Below are 25679 nucleotides of genomic sequence, written 5' to 3'. Positions count from 1 at the left end.
TGAAGTTTTGTACTATAATTTATTTGCTTTCTCTATAGGCAGAACCTCTATAGGATGATTAAAAATACCTAATATTTCCTAATATTTGTAATATGGTTGAGGGTAAGACTGATGTCATTCACAATAGGAAATATAATTTTTAATATATTCCTAAGATAACAATAATTATCAATAAAATTGTAGAAAATTTATATCATGATCAGAATAGAAAATAAGGTAAAATAGCCAAGAAGGTAGAAAAAAAGTTCTGGTAAGTAATCATAGATTAGATTTTGAACTAATGGAAAACAAAATCAATACAGATTCAGCAACCCACTGGGGCAACTAACAGAACTAGAGCCTAAGACGTTGTTTATATAGCAGCTTAAGAGTGGGTATTTAACTGCATGTAGTACCTTGAGGGATTTTAATAATTTTGATTCTTAGTTTTGATAATTGAAATTATTTTGATAAGATTTTTTCCTTATTTAAATGAAAGGTATGAAAATGTTAGTGTCAATAGATTAGGCTGCCTCAAAAACTATTACTACTTGCTTCTAAAAATCAATTTTTGAAATTAAATGAAAAATAAAACTTAAAACACAATGAGATGCTAAAAAACAAAAGCCTTTCCTAAAGCACAGTTGGCTGGCTCTCTTGACCTTTGGATGTGATGTAAGCAAGGGTCCTTACTACCTCTAGGTGATACAGTTTTTCAATTTTTAATATTTAGTGATCTGTATCTTTTCCTAGAGAAGTCAAGATTATTTGAAAGCAGAACTTATGTTATAATTAGGGTCCTAATAAACACTTATTGAGTAAGTACATACGTCTTTATGTTTTGAGAACTATAGTGTTAACACATAAAAAAATTAACCTTAGTTTCTACAATGACTTATAAATCTGGAGTCCTAAAGGTTTTAAAATCACCTTCTTGTTTACTATTCATCATGATGACTCAGTAGATTCTAGAAGATGCCACAATCAAGTTTAAACACTGTGTCCTGTTTTTATCCTACTAATTATAGCAGTGGACTCTTTGGGAGTTTTGAAAATACTAAAATTGCGAATAAAATAGTAGTGCTCTGGCCCAAGGAAAGCATGCCACGCGAAGGTCATTGCTTCATTGTCAGGATTGTTCAGGAGAACTCTGTCTTAGCCTTTCTGTCTCCAAACTTCTTACCTCATTCTTTTTTGCCTTTCTGTTGTCCCTGTGCCATGACACATTCATATGATTTATTGGGTTATTCTTGTCAGTTCTTTTTTGTAGACAGAATATATTGTGCTCCAATATTTAGTGGGTTTTCCCATATAATTATTTGATAGTTTATATGCTAGAAATAGCATAGTGGTGACCAATGCCTAGAATTTTCTTAAAAGGAAAAGAAAAGAGGAAGAGTGGAAACTGTCCACTTCTTTGTTTTTTTTTTTTACTTTTCTCAAGGTGAAGTCACTTCATGTGAAGAATAAAGTAGGTGTTCTCTGTTGCTTCTGTCAGACTTCCACTTGCTTTCTTCTTGAATGTTCTCTTTCTACCTGGAGAATTCAGACTCTCTCCATTCAGAGGTAGCGTGTCCTCTCTCTTCCTGACCTGACTCAAGCTAAGGTCATTGGTTCAACGGGCACTCAAAATGGCTTTCACTTATCAAATACCTTACATCTGCCTTTTATTTGGTATGTCAAGTGATCATTTGGCTTTTGTGCCATCGCTGTATTTCCTCACTACTTTTCAGAACTCTGACAGAGAAGAGGGATGGCATAAATTAGGTACCTCCCTCACTGGATCTCAAAACAGTGAGATACTGCAGACATTGTGAAATGTTAACTCTTGTTTATCCTTGACTGGCTGATCAGTAGCCATTCTAAATGATTCATCTTTGTTGTTGAGGAAACTGAACAGAAAGATATCAGTGGGAAGTCATTTTCTGGCTACTATCTAAAACTGCCTTTACTCATACATTGTCAGATACAGTTCTTGCTGCTATACATACATAGAGGAATTATACATTATATCAAAACAAAGATGAGAGAACTGCATGGTGAAAAGTTTTATGGTTAATAAGTTTTAAAGATCATCAAATCAATAATACCAACCAAATCAAGCTTTTATAGTATATTTGTAATAGAGTTACATGAAAATCTGATTTACTGAGAACTATTAAGTTGAACAAGGTTGAGGAGATTATCTTTCCACCATTGTATAACATAGAGTCTCTGGAGGATGGATAGTGCAGATGATGGTGGTTTACATTTGTGGTCTCTTCTGTCTAAGGGAAATTCCCCACTTTTGATCATCAGGAGGAGGAACTAGGGATAACCGACTCACGGCTTTCTCCCAGGAGCATGGTATTTTTTATAAGATCTGTTAAAGTGCTTCTAGAAACAGTGCTTTGGGATAATGCTCTTGTATACTATAAAGATTTGTTACTTGCATTAGTTTGATAAAACACTGATTTCTCAGCAGTGAAGCCAGGCAGGAAGTATAGATAGGGCAAACAGACTAAGAGAATTCTGAGAAGAGGAAAGGCAGAGAATTAGTCACCAGTCAGATGTGGAGGAAGCAAAATGAGAGCAATGCCTTACTGGGAAAAGCCATGTGGCTAAAGATAGATAAGAATGTTGGTTAACTAAAGTTGTAAGAGCTAAGAATAATAAGCCTGAGCTAATGGGTCAAACAGCTTATAATTAATATAAACCTTTGTGTTGTTTCTTTAGACTGAACAGCTGTGTGACCAGGCAGGACAGAAATTTCCATCTATAAACCAGGGTATGGTTGTTCAATTTTCCCAGTCAGAGAACAGATTTCTACAGAGGCTAAGATGGGAGGTGGTGGCGGGGAGAAGGCAGAAATCTTTAATAAATAAATAAATGAATAAATAAAAAAGAATAAAAATAAAAAAAAGAAAAACTCATTAGTGCTAAACATATTTGTAAGAAACAGAGTTATGAGCTAAGATGCTGATGTAACCCTTTACAGGGAGCAGCATGCTATGTTGTGTCATGTAATGCTTCTATCAGCTGGCAAGTAACTCCTCCATCAGAGTGTCATCTTAGGGAATGAAAGTACCATCAGATGTGGTTAGACAGTTTTCATGCTGAACAAAGAAGCAAAACAACATAATATGGATACTAAGGGCAATATTGACAAGATACCTGCAGAGAAGTAAGGGCCAACACAGTCAATATAGCCCAATAACTCTTTTCTGTTAAGTAGGTCCAACAAAGTTTATGAATGACATCCCACGTGAGTGGGAACATGTCTACAAATGGATAATGTAGTTTCTTTTATGTTGAATAATGCCAGCTTTTGGTTCTCTATGAAACATTTAATAGCTGAATTTATATATTTTACACAGTTTTTAATTATGGAGCATGATATCAATGCATAGAACTCATAAGTAACATACTCTCTGTTACCTCTTTTTTTTGAGAATTTACTTTGTATATTTGTCATTGCTTGTAAACAGATAGGCACACCTAAATGTCACATAAATGCAAATTTTGTTCAATAATGGCCACATTCAACAATTCATTAGAGTATAATCTTATAATGGAGTTCACTTTATGCCCAGACATTGCACTTGGCTTAGTGACATGAAGATGAAGAAGATTTAGAATGCTATTCTGAAAGTATATTGAATATATTAAATATAGATCAGAACTTGTTCTCAGGTTAAGTAAATGATCATCTATTACCCACTTCATTTCAGAGGGTTCCTGAAATGGATTGCCTTCCTTAAAAACTCCTTCCTCATGGCCAATTGATTCTTCACATCCTACCATTAAAATCTTATAACTGTACAATCACAATTTATTTAACATACCTTGTAGGAAGTGATGTGAAGCTGATAGCAAGAATCCGGCTAAAAAGAACATTGAGTGATGAGCAGTATACTAAAGGCTAGGACTTAGAATCACTCCTGCTTCTATATTTAGCTCATCTTAGCTTACATGAACCATCCATTCATTGTGAGTTCCATTTATTGTTTCTCTTAAGATTATTTGAATCAGGTGACTATTGATTAAAACTGGGAAGAATTCCTGGTGACTGAGAGATAAGTGAACTAAAACTCACAAGTCTTTCTGTTATTGATTTCACAAAGGCAAAACAAGATGCCTCCTAGTTTTTTCTCAATAGATTCATAGCTTTTATGTGAAATCATATTAAGCCCTGTGTTTGTAAATGCTTTAGAGGTTGGCAGAATTATGCAATCATATCATGATGCTTAATTTCTATTATACTCAAACTAAACATTGTTTATGAATGTTGTGAGGCTATGTTAGGATTAAATTAGCTTTTGAGTTTCAGGACTAAGGAAATACAGGTCAGAGATTTCAGTGTAGGCAGACATTATTCACTTCATGGACAAATGCAAAACAGAGAATTTCCCTCCATATCTTGTCTTACTACTTGATCAGATATAACTTATTTTTTTCTCCTGCTTTTAGACTAGGACTTACATCATTAATTTTCCTGTTTCGAGGTCACCCAGCCCCAAAATGAATGACATCACCATCTTTTTGGTTTTCCCAAGTAGAGAGTAGACTATGAGTCTTCTCAGCTATCACAATGCTAAGAGCTAATTCCTCATACTAAACTGCCTTATCTATGCCACTATCTGTCATCTATCAATCAGGCTGTTTACCTGTCTGCCTGTCTATTATCTATCATCATCATCTATATATCATATATAGATCAATTATTATCTTTTCATATTTTCATTTTCTGCTTTTCTGAAGGAAACTAATTCAAAGAGGTGACTATATATTTTATTATTTAGTCCAATACTTGTTAAATTGTGTTAGAGGTAAGAAAGGACTGAGGAAAAGAAACATATATAAAGTTAGATCTTCAGTGTTTAACAAATCAGAAAGCACTTTGCCTTACATCGTAGAAGTGTAATCTAAGACAGCACCACTAATTCTCTCTACTGGGATTCTTAGGTTATTTCTGTGAAAACAGAAACTATCATTCTGATTCCTATTTGGTCCTTGCTCTCAATATTCTCTTATACTGTATAACACAGAGATGTTGAGAATGTGTAAGGAATTACAAGGATTTTCGCATGTATCATGCCTGTAGTAAGTGAACAGAAGCTACAACTCAGGAATTTAATGATCAGTAAACTCTGTTACTTCCTAATGTATATATAAAAAAAAAACAGCAAAAGCACATGAAATCCACATTATCTGCCTATTGTGTGCATAGTGATATAAACTCTCAGCCGTTAAATACTTTTAAAGGCATGTTAAATGTTCAAAACAGCTTAAAGTTGCTTTTTAAAGTTCATGTATGTGTGCTGTGTTTATGTCATTTGACTCTTCCCTTGCTTTCCTCCAATTCCTTCCATTCTCCCTCCTTTCCCATTTGAACTTTTGGCTTCTTTTTCTTAACTTATTATTGTTAGACATATATACAGAAATTGGTATCTAAATATAACCTGATGAGTCCGTTTAGTGTTGCTCACAAGTATATGTTTTAGTTTTGACCAGTTTCAATGACTATCTTAAAGATATTAGAGTAATCTTTTTTAATTTCAAATTCTGTATCTATCATATACAAGTGATCTTTAGAAAAAAAACATGCTTTAGATCTTATACAGTATAATTAATAATTATAAATAATAAAAATAATAATTAGGAGGTTCTAACCCTCCTAATCTTGTGACCCCTTATAAAGTTCCTTATAATGGGGTGACTCCTGACCACAAACAAAATTATTTTTGTTGCTACCTCATAACAGTTATTTTAATACTGTTATGAATAATAAATGCATATGTGAATATGTGTGTTTTCCAATGGTGTTAGGTGACCCTTGTGGTAGGGTCACTTTGACTTCCCAAGGGGTCATGACCCACAGGTTGAGAACCACTGCTCTAGACAGTGCAGTTGTTTAAAATAACCTCAGTTACCCTGGTTTTGAGTAAATAACAGCTATGTCTAGCAGCACCTTGTTCACTGTTCCATGAGGTTATTGTCCATGAGCATTTGTTAGCAACACACAATTGGCAGTTGTGGTTAGTAAAAAAAATTATTTCATGAAGTCATTTGCAGAGCCTGCAGTTCAGGAAAGGAGACCCACATATGTTTACCATCTTGGAAGGGTTTACTCCCAGGGAAAAAGTAATCAATACTTTTGTCACAGGTATTTACATTTGAGAGATTACCCATATTTACATGAGGCTGTAGTGAATGACAATGTATTAGATAAGAAAGTGTTCTCTTCCCAGGAAGTAGATTTAAAGATATTACAGAATCCAGAAGGCCACCTGCCCTTGGACGCTCACCTCCTAACAAGCTCCTGAGGAATTCAGTGTGCTCGTTTTAGCTCAAGCTCTGCAAAGCCAATCTCAGAAATGTAACATTGCCACACAGGGGTTAAATTGTTAATGCCTTACTTTCACTTCCTTAAATCTTTTTTAATCAAACTTTGCCTTTTCTCTCCCTGGGGAAGAGCAAATGGACAGCTTTCGTCTTGTGCGCTCCTCCTTCCATTACCATCACAGCAGACTGCATCTGAGACGGTAATAATTCAGTGATGAAATACAAAATGTCGCAATGCCATCTCTCCTAAAGTGAGCTGAGATTTTGTTATGCCATTTTAGGTGCACTAATAGCAACTCAAGTCCCATGGAGTGTCCTAATGTGAATTTAATGAGCTGATAGCGTATAAATGGCAGTACTGTGAGGGTGAAGGTGACATAACCTTTTTCTTTCTACTTGATGTTTGTCTTTGAAAAACTACAGATCTGCTCAAAATGTACTGCATTACCACTAAGTGCCACATCGCTCACCGAAGAGGCGACTATTGTTTTACCATTTAAGAATATTTTTTCTCTTTTACTGGAACATGTAGCAAGAGCAATTTTTTTATCATTAGGATAATAAAAATCGGAATAGTTTTTTCCCCTCTGAACAAACAGAAATTATGTTTCACTGTCGTGTCTATTTTGCCATAGGCTGATGGTCTCCAGTGACAAATATTTACTCATACACCCCATAGCCTTTGAATGTCACAGTCAGTGATGAAGCAACAGCAAATTGGCCTTTAAAGACAGTGAAACGATTTATCCTTTTGTAAGTTATAATTTAAGGCCGCTCTCAAGAATGAATTTAGAGAAGTTTTGTCAGTTATAATTGCTTCCCCAGCAATAACCAAATTAAATAAAATAAAATATCATGATTTATCCTTGGAACATATTAGAAGTTGAATAAGGAGAAAGAATTACAAAATTCTTTCAGAGAGGAAAAATGATTCAATATCTTTGATGGTCACCTATAATAAAGAACATAAAAGCACTTTCTAAAAGTGCGTATCACAGTACAACAAATTTTAGTGGAATTTATCTTCCCTCCATGTTAGGTCTGCATCAGACTTTTCACTGGAATATTGACCTGAAAAGGAAACATACAATTTAACTCATTTTATAGTTACTTGAATTTTTGGAAAGAACTCTTTAATACCTATCAACTTGTGCTGTCCCCGAACAAAATCACTTATATTACAGAAGAAGAAACTGAAATCAACCTAGCTTTTATGATCTTCAGAAGTCTCATGGCTAGCTGACATAGCAGTTAAGGGATATTAGAAGAATGGGCTGACTCTACCGCTGACATATTCATTATGTCCTGAACTCCTGAAACCATGAATTCCATGTGATATTTAAAAATTGCTCATCACTCACAAAGTTTTAAATAAGTAACACAAACTCTGATCTAAAGAGAACTTGTGATTAGTCTGCAATTCAATACCTCTTGGCAAAATCTGTCAGAACTAAAGAAATACAATTATATCTCCAATAAAAATATCTGTTGTGAAAGAATTGAAGAGGCAGAGTCTTAAATTTGGATTTTGGCTATAAAGGAATTGCCAATTATTAAAAACACCTTCAGGTTTCTGGGTGACAAAGCACAGCACCATCTAGGCTTGACAACTGACAGGTACATATTTCCTTTCTGAGGTTTCCAGTCCTGGCCAGCAGCTGTGATGCTTCATTGCTGATGGGGTTTCCAGCAGGGACACTGTCTATCTCTTTCAGAATGTATGTTCTCATTCTGTAACAACAACTGTCCCCTGTTCCTCATTGTTTACTAATTGAGTAAAGGTTAATGTACCCGGTAGAGAGTGTGTTCCATTTTGTACCCATGTAGTTTCCTCATGCTTCCTATGGTTATGTGACTGTGGTTGTTTTGAGACAGGCTCTTGTAGCTCAAGCTAACCTCTGACTGTCCATGTAAGTAAGTGTGACCTTCATCTGGTCTTCTGTAAAATTTAAGCAATTGAGAATATGTATTAGAGGTTGATTGTTTTTCATAACTCTACCCTTTCAAAACACATTTGTCAAATAATTCATCCATTTTCCTTTAATGTAAGCCTATATATACATACAATTATCTGATTTTTAAATAAAAATCTGATTTACAGAATTAGTGTGGTTTATCACACTGTCATTTACCTATGAAAAATTCTATTTATATGGTTTGTCATTTTAAAAAATATGAATGTATATATGTATCTGCATATCACATACAAGTAATATAGGTACATATATTTGATTACTTTATCTGCGTTGATTTTTCTATCTTAAAATTAGTTTCAGCAATTTGTTTTTTTTCTGTATTCAAACAACACTACTTTTCTCCAGGTACCCCTTACCCCTAGTGTGACACTGTCAAACCCCACTCCCAGCTTCATGCCTGGTTTTTATTGGTCTGTTTTGCTATTAATCACTCTCTGAGTCCAAGTAGTACTACCTGTCAAATTGCATAATAGTGTGGGACCATCTACTGACACATGCACATCTTATATCACTTCCCTAGAGAACGGAGGCTGTCCCTCCCTTGGTATCAATAGCAAATAGCAATTCTGATAGGGATAGGTACTCTGGAGCCCCTCCTCCCTTCATGATGCAATATTATCTTGCATGATTGCATACAGGCAAGTACATAGAGCTGTAGTAGATAAATGAGTGCATCAACCATGCTGTATCCAGAAAAGAGTGGCTCACAGTTATCCACCACATCTTCCAGTTCTTTCATTCTTTCCACCTCCTCTTCCACAAAGTTCTCCAAGCCCTGGAAACTGGAGGCTGAATATAGACAGTTTCTACAGCTGAGCACGCAATTACTTATATTTGACACTTTAAACAGTTAGGAGTCTCTGCAATATCCACTACCCACTGCAAAGGAAACTTCTCTGCCAAAGTGATGAACACCACAAAACTTATGGTGGTCTTACTTCCAGTGATAAAGAAGGTCTACATATTCAGAAAGACCAAACGTATGCCCATAAGCTTACTCTCTTCTTGATCATGTAGAATTTTCAGTGTACCTGGCCTTAGGCTGAGGTCACTGACCCATTCAGAATTGTAAGAGATAAGGGTCTAGTTTTAGTATTCTTAAAACTCAATTTTTGAGTGGACTATCACATTTCCCATCAAAGGGATCAAGAGAATTAAAAATCTACCCAAAATTTATTGAAGTAACTATACATACAGAGAGTTTGGGTATTTTCAAATATCAGTGTCTTATATACATACGCATATATAATGATGGCATGTATAAATTTATGTATAAGGAAATTTGTTAGAATGAATTATAGGCTGTGACCCAGGTAGTCTAGGAATTATTATCACTCAACAGGGAGACTAAGAGTCTGGTAGCTGTTCAGTCCAGAAGACTAGATGTCTCGGTAGTACATATCTGGCGTTGGAGCACTGCAGTATTCTGAGAGAGCTGTCAGTTTTCAGTCTATATTGGAATTCTGGAGAAGTATGTTCCAATACCAGAGAAGAAACAGTTTAGCAATAGGACACGTGAACTTTCCAGTGAGATTAAGGGCAAACAAGAAAATTTCAATTTTTTTAAAATATTGAGAGCCACCAAAAATTATTTCAAATTAAGGGAGGCTTTTCTCACCCAAAATCCAGTGAAGAAAATTTATCATAAACAGACGTAGTTGCTTAGGTTTTTGTTGTCTCCAGAGTAGTCCAATTGACAAGCAAAATTAACCATCACAATGGCAAAGCCAATGTTTTCTTATATTTTAATAGAAAAGACATTTACTTTTTTTGGTAATGTTTTCCAGAGTGACAGAACCAATTATATGAATATTTGTAAATATTTTTACATCTAATTTATTAATATGTCATTTATCATGCTATATTAATTTACAAAATATTATTATATAACACATCAAATCAAAATACATTAATGTGTAAATAGATCTATATTAATCAATTTATTGAGTCAGCTTTTAAATAATAGCAACAGCAGAAGAGTAGTCTCACGATGACTGATGGCCAGAAGTTTCCTAGGGGTTCACTGGTCCCTGTGACATGATGAAGGCTTAGTTAGTTATCAGTTAGTTCTGATATTAGTGAAGAAATCATCATCCTCATTATCAGGAGCAGCAGCACAAATTAATAAGGCGCCAGAACAAAATCTCAGGTAAAGGAGTTCTTCCTCTTGTCACTCTACCAAAAGTTACCACCCATAATTGTGCTGTGCCTTTACACATCAGTTAAGGATATCAGAACACTTTAAGGAAGGCTCCCTACTAAACTGTTTCAAACTTGTATTATATTCACACCTAAACCAGCCATAGCCAGATGTAATGGCCCACATCTTTAGTTCTCACACAGGCAAGTTGATCTCTGGAGTTCAAGGTCATAAGCTCTCATAGTAAGTCCAGATCAGCTAGAACTATAGAACGTGTTTCCACCCCTTTCCTCTCAGTGTCTTTTTCTACCTCTTGAAAATGAAACCAACAATAGTAAGTACTTAAGCTATAATTCACCAAACTAAGATACAGCAAATGTAAATTAAACAATTTATTTTTCTGTGAATTCGGTAGTTCAGTCAGTGCTCTAGGAAATTTGATAAAAGAAAAGGAGTCTAAAGAACAGAGGAAGTCACTTATATCCTTAACTATATCCATATTAGGTTTTTGTTTCTTTGTTAATTAATGGAAATCTTTTCTTTCTTTCTTTCTTTTTTAAAAAAAATTAGAGTTGTTAAAAAAATACCAATCCAAAATCCCACTTCCTCCCCTCTCCCACTCCCTCCACAAGCCCTCCTACCCAACCCTCTTCAATCCTAAGAGAGGGCAAGGTAACTCGTCCTGTAGAAGGTCCAAGGCCCTCCTTACTACATCTAGGCTGAGCAAGGTATACATCCAAAGAGAATAGGATCCCAAAAAGCCAGTAGGGACAAATCCCAGTGCTGCCGCCAGTGGCCCCACAGTCTGCCCCAGCCATACAACTGTCAACCACATTCAGAGAGACTAATTTGAATCTATGCTTGTTCCTTCTCAGTCCCACTGGTGTTGGTAAGCTCCCATTAGCTCAGGTAAACTGATTCAGTGGATGAACCCCTTGAGGTCTTGACCTCTTTGCTCATATTCTTATCCCTTCCACTGTTTAACTGGACTTTGGAAGCTCAGTCCAGTGATCCGATATAGGACTCTGCCTCTGTTTTAGAATGAATGGAAATCTTACTTTTGACTTCATCACTTGTCCTCTAGGAGATTCTTTGCTTCCTAGTCTAATTCAAGAAACTGTACTGTTAGGTCCTACAAGAAGTTGTTAAAATGATTGCTGCAAAATTCTGCAGCCATCACACACCTGGTAGAAGCAAAAAGGCCCATACATTGAAAATAAAGATCAGTATGTCCTAATGCAACATTAGTAGGTTTTAATATATATTCAGATGCTCAAACAGCATGGAAAGCCCTTATTAAAGGATGTTTCCCTTCTTTTGGTCTACATGCAAAATATTGATAAACGGAGAAGGGGTTGTTCCATGCCAAGCATGTGGAACTAAGTTTGAGTTTTTAGCATCAGCATAAAATCAGATGTACTGGCCCTGGTTGTAATCCCAATCCTGGGGATTCAGAGACAGTAGAATCCTGAAGTGGGTTGGCCAGCCAATCTAACTGAATCAGCAAACTCCTGGTTCAGTGAAAGATTTTAACACAAAGAGTTATTGAGGAAGACAAGGAACCAAAATGCATTCTCAACTACAGACATGGGCATAACTCCTCTATACACACACACACACACACACACGGTGGGAGGAAGGGAGAGAAAGAGACTCAAAATACAGAATTCACATCCAACTGTAGCAAAGGATAAAAGTAATATGATTGCAATGCATCAAGTATCTACATTGATCAAGGAAGAACACTAGGTGCTGTGTAATTTATATTGGCTTTTTAAAACTTTTGTTTCTCAAAGGATGAACATAGACTCCTTACCACAAGATCCTAAACCAAGAAAGAATATTAGAATGTAATAAGTAAGGCATACTACTGTTATCATTATGTTCATTCTGTCAAAGAAGCTTATATTCATAAAGAAAAAAAATAAAGAGACAAGAGGCAATATTTAAACACAAGGACAATGTATGATGAGAATTCTCTGGATAGAGGTCTTCTGTCTAATTACACCAAATAAACTATTTGATTGAAGAGGTGAGTCTTTGATTTAACCTTGAAGAATGAGAGACAATTAGATATGGAAAACAAAACAATACCTAACGGAGATGAGAAGTTCTGAATGATTATTAGGCCTGCTCAATGACAAACTCCTCTTTTGATCTCAGACAAAACACAATGAATGAAGTGTTATAAAATTTTAATATTTGGCATAATGCCACACCCTGTGATACTGTTTTTTTCCTGTTCTAGAAGGACTTGTATATGTACACATATGTGGGTTTATTTGTACATTATTTAAAATCCTGCCAAGAACAAGTATAGAATGATTGGATTAAATTTCATATACTGCAACAGTAGATAAACTGATTGATATGTGTTATTTTATGAGAGGCCTTACAATATTTTGTAGTATGAAGGATTAGAAAACTCACATGTAACTTTTCTCTTTGTAGCCTTGGATTAATGCATATACAATTCAGTCTTGCTTTATTTCTGAGTTCTGAGTTACAAGTGGGTAACAACATTGAGCATCTTACTCTTTTCTTAAAAAGGGAGGGGAGAGGCTGGAGAGATGGCTCTGCAATTAGGAACACTGGCTGTTCTTCCAGAGGTCCTGAGTCCAGTTCCCAGCAACCACATGGTGGCTCACAACCATCTGTAATGAGATCTGGTGCCCTCTTCTGCCATGTAGGCATACATGCAGGGAGACCACAGTACTCATAATAAATGAATACATCTAAAAAAAAAAAAAAAGGAAATTAAAAAAAAACAAAAAACAAAAAAAAACATGAGAGCAGCTGTGGTGGTATATGCCTTTAATCCTAGCACTCAGGAAGCAGAAGCCGGCGGATCTCTGTGAGTTTGTGCCAGCCTGTTCTACAGTGTGAGTTCCAAGACAGGTTCCAAAACTACAGAGAAACCCTGCCTTGGAAAAAAAAACAAAACAAACAAAAAAAAAACCAAAAACAAAACAACAACAACAACAACAAACATGAATGAATCCAAGTGTGGCCTTTCTGCCACCCTCTAAGCCTATGTCTTCTTTCCAGTATGTGGGGATTACTGTCCCTCAAGAGCTCCATGCGAAGAACTCTCATCCCTTAACATCTAACATGCCAAATTGCATGGGCACTCATATGGATTAAATGTCACTGTACCTTTAAAGGAGAAATACAAAAAAGAATGTAATTGTTTAGCTAAAAACACATATGCATGTTGTTTTCTCAAAACAAAAAACAAAATAGATTTAAAACCCTGAAAGAGGAAATGTTTAAGCCCTGGAAACAAAAATGGGCAATACATAAAATAATGAACAAATTCAAGCTTCATGTATGCAGGGTAGTGAGTATCCTTGGAAACCAAGGTTCAATAAGATTGTACAAAAAAAAATCATTTTAGTGTTACCAGAAGATTTTCAGATTTGATTTGTGCAGCTTATAGTATTTGAAGTTTTGTTTGGCTTCATATACTGTCATTTTCTTTCTAACCTTTTTTTTTATTACAGAAACAAGATTTTCTTCAAAAAAGCACCCCAGACCTTAATCATATGCATGTATAATGTCATTTTGTAGGGCTTACATTTTTAATGTAGTCTGATGGTCTAAGTCAATGTTCGCCCGAGATTCTCTAACTGAAATAACATGGAAATTTTGTAACCTGCAATTATAAAAAGCATAGTTACAGGAAAGAAATTTTTTCCAGTCTCTTCTGGGAACTCTACATAACTTACTTATTGACCCCACATTTGATTTATAGCAAATGGAATGAATTGCCATCAAAATCCCCAAAATTTAATTATTCCCATAGGTCACAGATCTAAAATGTGCTGTAAGAAGTTCAGGCTAGAAGCGTCTAAAATCTTTAGTGTTATCCAAGTCCTTTAATGGACAAAGAACAACAACAAAATAATGTCAAGAAGGCTGGCTCAGTGATTTGTTTAAGATAGTAAAACTTATTAATTCAGAAGCCATGCTTTCTTGCCCATCCCTTGGTCCCTCATACAAATACATTTTCTCTAAAACAGACGAAATGCCACAAATCCTCAGCATCTTAAGTTGACTGTGTTACTTACCCTGAGAATGAGATATTTTTCAACATTAATGGGGGGTGCTGTGGGACACAGAAATTTCCATTAATTACACACTGCATTTTACAATATCACGTCACACTAGTGCAAAACAGTGAAGTTAATACAAATAAACAAATGAGGGGGAGAAAGAGGAAAGAGGGGAAGTTATCTGTGTTCTAGCGTCTGTGCTTTAAAAGACCACATTAGAAGGTCTGACCGTCTTAGCCTTTACAAGAAGTACAACATTTGATCTGAGATTTCATACTGAATTAAGGATTATTTATATTGAAGGATTTGTTACAAATGTATGCATGTTTTTAAAGATTGTTCGTTTATTTTATGTTTATGAGTGCTCTATTAGCATGTATGACTTTATTCCAGAAGGGGGCATCAGATTCCCCTATAAATGGTTACGAGTCACCCTGTGGTTGCTGGGAATTGAACTCGGACACTCTGGGAGAGCAGTCAATGCTCTTAAATGCTGAGCCATCTCTCCAGCCCCATGTGCATGCGTTTTGACTCCAAGTTTTGTAATGTTCTGTGTGTTAACATGAGGGATTTTCTGCTAAAGTGTCAGTCACCTGGAAACTACCTCTACAATGTTTTAGTTGCAGGTTCGCTTAGGGCCAGGTGCTGAAAACAGTGTGGTGTTACTTAAGTTCTTAAAGGCCAAAACATTTCTTCTTGGACAGTGCAGCAGAGGTTTAATTTCTGTACAAAAGGGAAGATGAAATATGGGTTAGTTAGAAATAAAAGGGTTTCTTTGAAAAGTTGTAATTTTTAATAAAAAAATACATTTTTAACTTCTTCGTGTATATGTATAGGTCATTTTAAAACTTTTTTTTAAAAAAATACTTATTAATTTATTATGTATACAATAGTCTGTCTGTGTGTATGTCTGCAGGCCAGAAGAGGGCACCAGACTTCACTACAGATCGTTGTGAGCCATCATGTGGTTGCTGGGAATTGAACTCAGGACCTTTGAAAGAGCAGGCAATGCTCTTAACCACTAAGCCATCTCTCCAGGCCCCCCATTTTAAAACTTAATTCTAGTTTTGTCATCTAGAGTAAAATATTTAACTTTTGAAAGAGATTGCTTTAAATTAGCGACTTCAGTGCCAGCTGTTAATGGGACTTAGGTAGGTAACCTTATGGAAGTCTGCTGAGATAATTAGTCTGAGATGTCATCGAGACATTGGGCTTTAAAAACTTCCAACAGGTCATTGTAGTTTCAAGTGGGGCTAGAAACTGGCCACATAAGATGTTTCTGTTGCCATGGCTTCGCTGTCATTTCTGTCTCTGTTGCTCCTGTCCATTTGACTTGGAGCTACAGAAGCGTCTATGTCCATGTTCTGAGGGGTTGTCACCACGACCTTGGGAGAAACTGACACAGTTATTGAAAACCACAAAGGGGTCTGTAACCTTTCAGGATACTCCCAGAAATATCAATTAAAAAAAAAAGTAGCAAAATATCCTAACAGTTGTCTAACAAAAGGTGTGTGTTGTGCTTGAACATTAAAGCTACCTAGGTTCAGGAAGGACATCCCAAGTTAAGAATCCTAATGGCAGAGACATAGCCTTATCTATATGCTTCTTGTGCCTTTATAGGCATCTGTTTCTTTAGGTTAGAAAATTTTTCTCCTATGATTTTGCTGAAATTATTTCTTGGGCTTTTGAACTGGGTTTCTTGTCTTTCCTTTATTCCTATTATTCTTATCTGATATTTTCATAGTGTCTCAGATTTTTTGGATGTTTTGTGTCAATAATTTTTTTAGATTTAATATTTTATTTGACTGATGCATTCATTTCTTCTAGAGTGTCTTCAATGCCAGAGAGTCTCTCTTCCATCTCTTGTATTCTGTTGGTAAAATTTGCCTCTGTAATTCCTGTTCAAATTCCTAAATTTTTCATTTCCATAATTTTCTGAGTTTGTATTTTCCTAATTGCTTCTATTGCCATTTTTAGATCTTGAACTGTTTTATTCATTTCCTTCAAATGTTTGCTGGTGTTTTCTTGGATTTTGCTAAAGAATTTATTTCTTCCAATTGTATGTTTGTGGTTTCCTGGATTTCTTTTATTTCCTTTTATTTTTATTTATTCTTTTTATTTCTTTTCTTTTACTTTTATTTATTCATTTCCTCTTTTAGGACTTTTTTAATTGTTGTATCATTAATTTTAAGTTTTTATTCTTATGATCCAGCTATTTTGGAACATTCAGAGCTTACTGGTGTAGGCTAATTGGACTTTAGAGGAGACTGCTGCCCTGGCTATTATTAATTGTTTTCTTGAAGTGTTATCTAGTGATCTGTGTTTGGGATGAGTATAGTTCTAGATGCTGATTTCTAGGTATGTCTTTGTTAGGAAGGTGTTTTGTTCCTTGGCTTCTGTTTTCTTTCTGATTTTCAGAGAGTATGATGGCTCTCTTCTCCCATCTTATATTCCTCTTTAGTACTGGTATTAATAGTGTGAACCACTAACACTTGGTTTCTATGGCAAACAAGTTTGACTACTGAGATTAACTGTTTGTGCCATCACTGCCTGGTCTGTAAGCCTGACCAGGGAGACTGTTTCATTCTCTGATCTTCAAGCAAACTTTACTTATTAAAACCCTTATGAAATTTTACTACAAGAGGGCATTCATTACATTTCTTTTTCTCAGTCCCAATCTTTGACAGGGTGTATAATTATATATTGTTGATAGAAACTTAATCCTTTACCAAAAAAATTATGGATGCAATTAGATTTCTCCCCTTGAGGTTCACTCTGAAAAAAATTGAAGATGCCTTATTCATTATTCTCTTAAATAATAAACTGTAATGATAAAAATCCAAATTCTTGTTTAGAAATTTCAGATCATGTAACAGCAATAGATGTTGGTTTCTGGAACTCTTACTTGTCACCTAAAAATAAAGACAGCTGTTAATAAGTTGTCAAAATTCATCGGTAGCTAAGATAAACCGACTTGAAACTTATACTCTTCTTGGAAATTATTTTATTTGAAGTAATTTCTACAGTACTTCTACTACCAGTGTAGCCTTTACCACTGATCGGTTCTCTAGAGAAACAGAAATTGTCTCTGAGGGAGCAAGAGAAGGGGAACTTATTATAGGTACTTACAGGCTCTGGTCCTGCTAATCCAACAGTGCCTGGTTTAGAACATAGAGAATTCAGTAGTTGTTCAGTCAAAATGCCTCAGCTGGTCTTGAATACTTGCTGGAATCCCACATGTAGACTCTAATGACAGTGAAGAGATGGACTTGCTAGTGAGGCAAGAGCAAGCAGGCAAAGAGCAAAAACTTCCATACTCCATGTCCTTATATATGCTTCCAGCACAAGGCACGGCCCAGATTGGCTTTCCCAATAAAAATCCGGATAAAGATGTGTCTTCCTACCTCAAAACTCCAGATTAGAGTAGATTTTTCCACTTCAAATAAAATCCAGATTAGAGTAGGTTTTTCCAATTCAAATTAAGCAAAAATCCCTTACAGGTGTGGTCTCTACCTTTGGGTTTTAGTTAATTACAAATGTAGTCAATTGAAGAGTAAGGATAGCTATCACACCGGCTTACCCAGAAGCCATCTTCAACAGATGGTGTCAGTGGCACACACTCTCAGTCATCATAAACTTGATGGGTTTCTATTCCTTTATGCATGTAAAACTGTATGTTCAGGTATAGAGTCTCAGCGAGTACCAGGAGAAGCATCTCATTAGCTCAAATCAAAATGATGCTCTCTCTCGGGTGTGGCTGTTTGTCACTAACCTCATCTTTTCAGGCCATTCAGCTGGGTGGTCTGGAAACTCAAGTGTTAGACCTGCTATTTGCAAAGTGCTGCACATAATTTCTCTCCTCCAATTTTGAGCGCATACCTGTACATACATATTTTAAGACCTGAAACAGAACACTCTAGATGTAAGTCAACAAGTGATTTCCACAAGGAACCGACATTTAGTTCTGGGAAAATGAACATGTTAGTGTTTCTGTTTATACTGTCCAAATCACATGTGTCGGGAGCTGTTCCACATGTCCAAAGAAGTAAGTTTGTGTTTGGATTTGTGAATTTTGCTGAGATCGTTCTTTTGTGTTCATGTGTGGTAAATGTTTTTCCTGTGAATCTGGGTTCCTCTGATGTGACATTTAATTAGTGTGACACAGAGTTAGCGATTACATTTATTTTGCAACTTTGTTTTCACTTTTTCTTTTAAGCTTATTTCCACTTCTTAGACATTAACATCCATCCCAACTATATTTAAATAAATTTTAGTTGTAAAGAATTTTTTTTTAACATCAATGTGTATGTGTGTAGGTGTTCAAAGGGGCCAACTTGGATGACCTGGAACAGAGTTCCAGGTGTTGCAAGATGTCTGATGAGGAATCTGAGAAACATATTCAGGTCCTCCAAAAGAGCAGTAAGTGCTCTTAACCACTGAGACATGCAATATAAATTTAAAAATGTACAGTTTTCTTTGCCTTATGTTTTAAAACCAGCCCACAAATCACAATCCCAGAGAATTTAGACAACATTGAGGACCCTAAAAGAGACATACATAGATCTAATATCATTGGTAAGTAGAAAAAGACAAGTTCTCCTTAGTAAATTGGGAGCAAGGGGACCTTGGTGGAGGGTTAAAGGGGAGGGGAGAAGCAGGAAGGGCATCAGAGAAAAATATAGAGCTCAATAAAAATCAATAATAAAATAAAAATGTACAGTTTAAGTGACTATACCTTATATTTTTAACAAATCTTGAAAAGGTCTCTTTTTAAGACTAAAGATTAAAGGACATGTTTTAAAGTCACATATGTAGTTTTTTATACATATGCAATAAAATATCTTAAGAATATTATGTCCAAACATGCAAGCACAATACATTTCAGTATACTGCTAGGTTTGAAATGCAATTTTTAGATATGGTAGTTACATACGGTTCTAAATTTTTATCTTTTCTTTTATGTTTTCCTAAAACATGCTTAGGAAATCCTAAAGTCTACTTATCAGACTACTCAATATATTTAAATATGGTAAAGCATTTAAGTAGTAAAATGAAGCAATAAGAGAAAACAGTCAACTTAATAATAAATCTCAGAAAATTCCCCTTCATGATTCTCTTTTGAAATAGAATAGCAATGAATTATTTTGCCTCATAGCAGTTGGTTAAATTAAAATATTCCTGAGTTTGAATATGTATTTCAATAAAAATGGAAAATGTTTAATTTTATATTACAACATATTTTTAAGTTAGTTGGGTCCCAATGCATAATAATGTGTTATATAACATATACTTAAATCTCAAAAATGGATCCAGCAACCATTTTATATTAGTTAAGGCTGAAAGAGTGTTCTGAATCTCTAGATTTCCTTGTTGAAAAATGTATGTTGTATTTAAAACACTGTAGGCTTCAAAATCTTTCCTACATTTTGATATATACCTTGCTTTTATAACAATTAAAGAGAGTTAAAATTAGCAAATATGAAATAGAAACCATAAAATAGGAATTTCTTCTCCAAGCAGCATTTGCTTGGAATAAGTGACACTAGATGATACCTACAAATTATCCTGATTATTCCGATAAGTTTTGCTAAACCAATTGTGCAAGCCTGGAATTTTCAAAAGCTAAACACTCTTGAACAAGACGCCAACCATCTCGCAATCTGTTTTCTTCTTAAGAAATACAGTGGGTGGGATTAGCACTCCTAAATAAACTAATCCTGCTTCAGGGAAATGCCATTTTACATGGGAAAACACCTGTGCTGTACTTCAGCCCTTCTGGAGAAAGTTTTCTCATTCTGTGCTGTGTTTGCTTGTTCCTCAGCGGGATCTGCTGATGCTAATGGACTCACAGCAGTGCATCCTACATCAGTTATTACAGGTCTAATTCCGTCATTAACATTTCATTAATGGACAAGCCTCCTCGCTGCCGGCAAGGCTGTGTAGATATTGATGAGCTCTGCTTGAAGAAACTAGTCAGTAAGGTGGATTGTTTCTGTCTGGGAGTGCTTGTGTCAGCTTATCCTGGAAGATACAGGGAGTTCGCTGAGATTGTATCTGTAGCTCCATTGTAACCAACCAGAGAATGTAAGGGCTTTGATCTCCACCCTGGAAGATTCTGATAAATTTTATCAACATTATAGGAAAGATAGCTTACTAATTATGATGAACCCCTGATGGGAAAAAAAAAGCAAAATATCATGCATTTGTCCCATATAAAAATTGTAGACCATTTACGGATGTGAATTATAATTTGTTTTCAGCTACTAGGTACAAATCCATGAATCATTTGAATGAGGATGTAATTTAAGCTTTCATTTCCCTATCACTGTATTACAGAACAGCATGGCAGGGCTACTGCCTCGGTCATTTTGTACACTTTCCCACCTCCAGGCATCCCCTCCCGGGTTTGAGCCTAATAACGCTATCAATGTACAAATGTCAGTAAAACCAATGGATTCCATGTTGTAAGACCAAGTTGCCACACAAACTGCCGTTTCTGTGTGATGTTGTAAGAGCTTTTGGTACAGAACTAAGCCTGGTTCTCTCAAGGGCACAGTGATTACACTCTAGGATGCTTGACCACCTACAGGTCTGCAGCTCCCTTTGCAGGTTCCTGTTCTTTTCTCAATACCTGCGACTTGAAATAGACTTTCCAAACTTCATGGCTGAATCCAAGCAAAGAGTGTAAAGTACAATTTCTGTACATGAAGCTTCAAATCTAGTAGATTTTTTTTTACTTCAATATCCTTTTGTAATCACCAGAAAGTTACAAAAAATAATTCTAGATTTTTTTTTTATTGATTCACTCTCTAGGCTGTGTTAGTGAGATCAAAGAAGTTCCTTGAACTTCTACTTTCTTCTCAGTGGAATAAAGTTGTTGAACTATTTGATCTCCAAGGCCTCTTCCAGCTGTAAAATTCTATGACTGGGATTCTAAACTCTGCATAAAGCTGGACAATCAGATCTTCGAATATGGACTGTATCCCCAGTTCTCCTATTAAACAAATTGCTGTCTTCCTGTGCAACTGTGGCTTGAAATGTATTATGTCATACCAATTTCTAATGCGAGTGCTTTGTGGAAATTACTAATTTGATACCACAATTATATTTGCAATGTAAAATTATTAAGTATATCCATATTGCTTATAACTGTACATTGAGCTTATATTGTTGCAATAAAGTGTGTTTAAACTCCATTACATAACCTTATTGTACTCGCTAATAGAATCCACAATTTAAATGGGGAAAAAGGAGTGGGAAATCAAAAGAAATTGATTGTGGAAGGTCAAAGCCTACTCCGAGGTTTCAAGGGAATAAATAGAGAGACTTCTATAAGCACATTTCAATCGTGTTTATGGTCAATGTATTCCAAGCATGGTCCCCAAAAGGAATAAAGTAAGAAGTCACTTGAAAACATTTTGAATGAGATATCTATAAAATGTATTCTGCCAGGTAGTGGTGGCACAGGCTTTTAATCCCAGCACTTGGGAGGTGGAGGTGAGTGGATCTCTGTGAGTTCAAGGGCAGCCTGGTTTACATAGCGAGATCCAGGACAACCAGAGTGACACAGAGACACCCTGTCTCTAAAAACAAAACAAAACAAAAAAATAAATAAAGAGAGAGAGGACAAAGAAGTACGTAACAATTATAACTTCTTTCTCTGAGCTTCGCACAGATCTAGGATGTCTTTACTTATTAAAGTATAAACAAAGCAATATCTACTTAATCAAAAATGATGGCAGTGTGAAAAAATGTGGAATTGTTCGCTAAAAAGTCTTTGTTCTTTTGAAGTAACCATTTGGTTTCCTTTTGAGTTTCTTTTTTATTATTTATTTATTTTTATTCTTTTTAATTAAAATTTCCACCTGTTCCCCGTTTCCCATTTCCCTCCCCCTCCTCCCACACATTGCCTCCTCCCCCCACTCCCCTCCCCCTATCCCCACTCCTCTTCTCCTCCCCCCACTCCATTCCCCCTCCCTCTTGATACTGAAGAGCAGTCCAAATTCCTTGCCCTGCGGGAAGACCAAGGTCCTCCAACTTCTATCTAGGTCCAGGAAGGTGAGCGTCCAAACAGGCTAAGCTCCCACAAAGCCAGTTCATGTATTAGGATCGAAACCTAGTGAGTTTCTTATAATTAGAAGCTTTCATTGCTTTCAGATAGAAATGTTTCAAGTTCATAAACTCTATAGATGCAGATGTAATCCTCATTAAAAATAATAAAAGTCCAGAACAACTTAATTTCTAAATGTGTAAAGAAATACATGGAGTACAATGTTAAGGTTGGAGTCGCAGTATTTACAAAAATTACATCCAAACAAAGAATAGCAGACAAAAAAAACAAAACAAACAAACAAAAAAACAAAAAACAAACAAACAAACAAAACATAAATCCTCTCATAAGTAGACATGATGGTAAATATCTATCAGCTAATATGTGCTAAGAGTATAAGCTAATATTTCATATTTTCCTGCATTTTATCATATGCTGTGCAGGTCAGTTTTTTTAATATTTATTTATTTATTATGTGTACAATATTCTGTCTGTATGACTGAAGGTCAGAAGAGGGTGCCAGACCTCTTTACAGATGGTTATGAGCCACCATGTGGTTGCTGGGAATTGAACTCAGGACCTTTGGAAGAGCAGGCAATGCTCTTAACCACTGAGCCATCTCTCCAGCCCCTGTGCAGGCCAGTTTTATGTTAACTCGACAGGAGGTAAAGTCATCTGACAGCAAAGGACTTCAATCGAGAAAATGCCTCTATAAGACTTGCTATAGGAAAGTCTGTAGAGCCTTTTATTTAATGGTGTAAAGAAGAGGGCCCAGTCCACTGTGAATGGTATCATCCCTCAGTCGATGTCCTGAGTTCTGTGAGACAAGAGATTGAGCAATTCATTAGAAGTAAGTAAGTACGCAGCGTTCCTCCATGACCTTTGCATCAGTTTCTGCCTCCAGGTCCTGGCCTCATTTGAGTTTCTATCCTGCCTTACTTCAGTAATGAACAGTAATTTGGAAAGGTAAGTCAAATAAACCCTTTCCTGACTATGTTGCTTTGGTCGTGGTGTTTCATCATAGCAATAGAAAACCTAAGACACGTGCGTATAGCATAAACATATTTATTTTAACTCAGTACCTTCCTATTAATGAGTCTCTAGTTACTTTATAATTATAATGTTATCAAGTACCATAGCAAACTTTTTTTTTTCTGTTTTCTTTGTTACCAGATCTTCATGATGTGATCTATGTATACTGTTCTACAGGGCTCATGTAACACAGGCCTCTACTCTCCCTCAGCAAGGCAAACACTTCAGCTCTTTCTGGGACACTAGTATCTCTTTGAGAAACTCTCATGTTTTATACTATAGCCTAGGAGTCTTTTTTAAGCCCAAACCATTGTGATGCTAATTCAGAGAACATCACATAAATACAGCAAGAATTGAAGTTATGAGAGATGTTATAAAAATTTGTTGACTATATTGGAAATTTTATGACTAATTAGTGATGTAGAGTGAATTTTCTTTCTTTTCTCAGAACTCCTAAGTTGAAGCTCTAACCCTCAATGTAATGACATTTGGAGATCAGGCTTAATTACATTTGGATGAGGTTATGAGACAAAGCCCTTATGAGATGATTAATGCCCTTTTAGATAAGTTCACCAGAGGTACCCTGCTCTCTCTTTTTCTTTCTCTAATTGTTTTTTGGAACAAAGTTTCTCTATATAACAATCCTAACTCTCCTGAAACTTACTCTGTAGACCACACTGGCCTGAAACTCACAGTGATCTGCCTGTCTCTGCCTCCTGAGTGCTGGGATGAAAGGCAAGTGCCACCACCACTGAACAAGTTACATCTCTTTTTCTCTCGAGAACTTGGGGAGAAGTTTGTCATCTGAAGATCAAGAACATAATCCAGAGTTTTAGCTTCCTTATGTCAATATTCTAGGCTCAGTCTCCCCCACCAGAACTGCGAGGAAAAAGTATGTGTTTTTTTTCAAGTCGCCCATTATAACATTTCCTGGCATCCTGAGCGAACTAATACACTTAATAGCTTCACATTTTTCTAATACATTGTCTAGTATTTCAATAACAGAATCGAGCAGCCAGAAAATATGGCAGGTTTGAATATTCACAGCTATCTTGACTTTCTCTAATTTGTTTTCCCATCCATACATTTTCCTGTAATATAATATAATAATATAATATAGTATAGTATAACATAATGCAGGGGATACTAGAGAGATGGCTCAGTTGCTGTAGGATGTATAGTACAAGCATGAGAACCTGAATTTTCCCACAAAACTCATACAAAGTAAAACCAGATCTGGACTGTAGGGGATGGACAGGGGAGTAGGAATCAAAATAATTAGCTAACCAGTCTATCCTAATTGATGAGCTCTCTATATTCAGTGAGGAGCTAGACACTGTCACAGAGATGAGGTGGAGATTGCTAAAACAGAACATCAGATATTGATTGATCTCTTGCTTCCACATACATATGCGTATATGTTTGTGCTCCAGAGCACAAAAACTCACAAACACACATGCATCTTCACACACACACACACACACACACACACACAAATATTACCTAGGTATAAAACATAGCTGAGAAAGTATCTCATCATTAAATTTTGCCAGTAAATACCCAAACATTAATATCTTTAGTATCATTCTTGTTTTTTAAGTGGAAGCCCATTTTGCATTATTGAAGGAAAGGCTATTCCAGTATCTCCTGTTCCTTCTAATCCAGTCAATGGGGTTTATAAGATGGGTGAGGTTGTATTTGTAAGCAAAAGAGAATTTCAACTTACCTTCTATGGGCAATTACCTTAAACCAGAAGGATGAAGATTGATTTAACTTTACCATATTAACATTGTGGCATAGGCGATGTCATTAGTGGGCAAACAATTGCTTAGTTCTATGTGTGTGGATTATTAATAAATGATCCCTTGAGCCAGGGATGCTGCAGGTTAACTGTGTTAACTATATGCTGTCTGAGCAAATGTTTCATCTTGTTTGGTCTGTATTTATTGCCTTTTAAATCCAATTAGGGTCTCGCTGGTCTTATATTTCACCCAACAGTGAGAAAGGAGTGGTCAATGGTCACTGGACTCTGAAGGAGAGACTCGGTTCTTCACATAGCTGAAATAATTCATAAACTCAAAATTAGCTCATTCCCTCTTTATTTAAAATATAGAACATGTCTA

The sequence above is a fragment of the Chionomys nivalis genome, chromosome 22 (assembly GCF_950005125.1).
Source record: "Chionomys nivalis chromosome 22, mChiNiv1.1, whole genome shotgun sequence".
In the NCBI taxonomy this organism is placed as follows: Eukaryota; Metazoa; Chordata; class Mammalia; order Rodentia; family Cricetidae; genus Chionomys; species Chionomys nivalis.
This window is presented reverse-complemented; position numbering follows the sequence as displayed.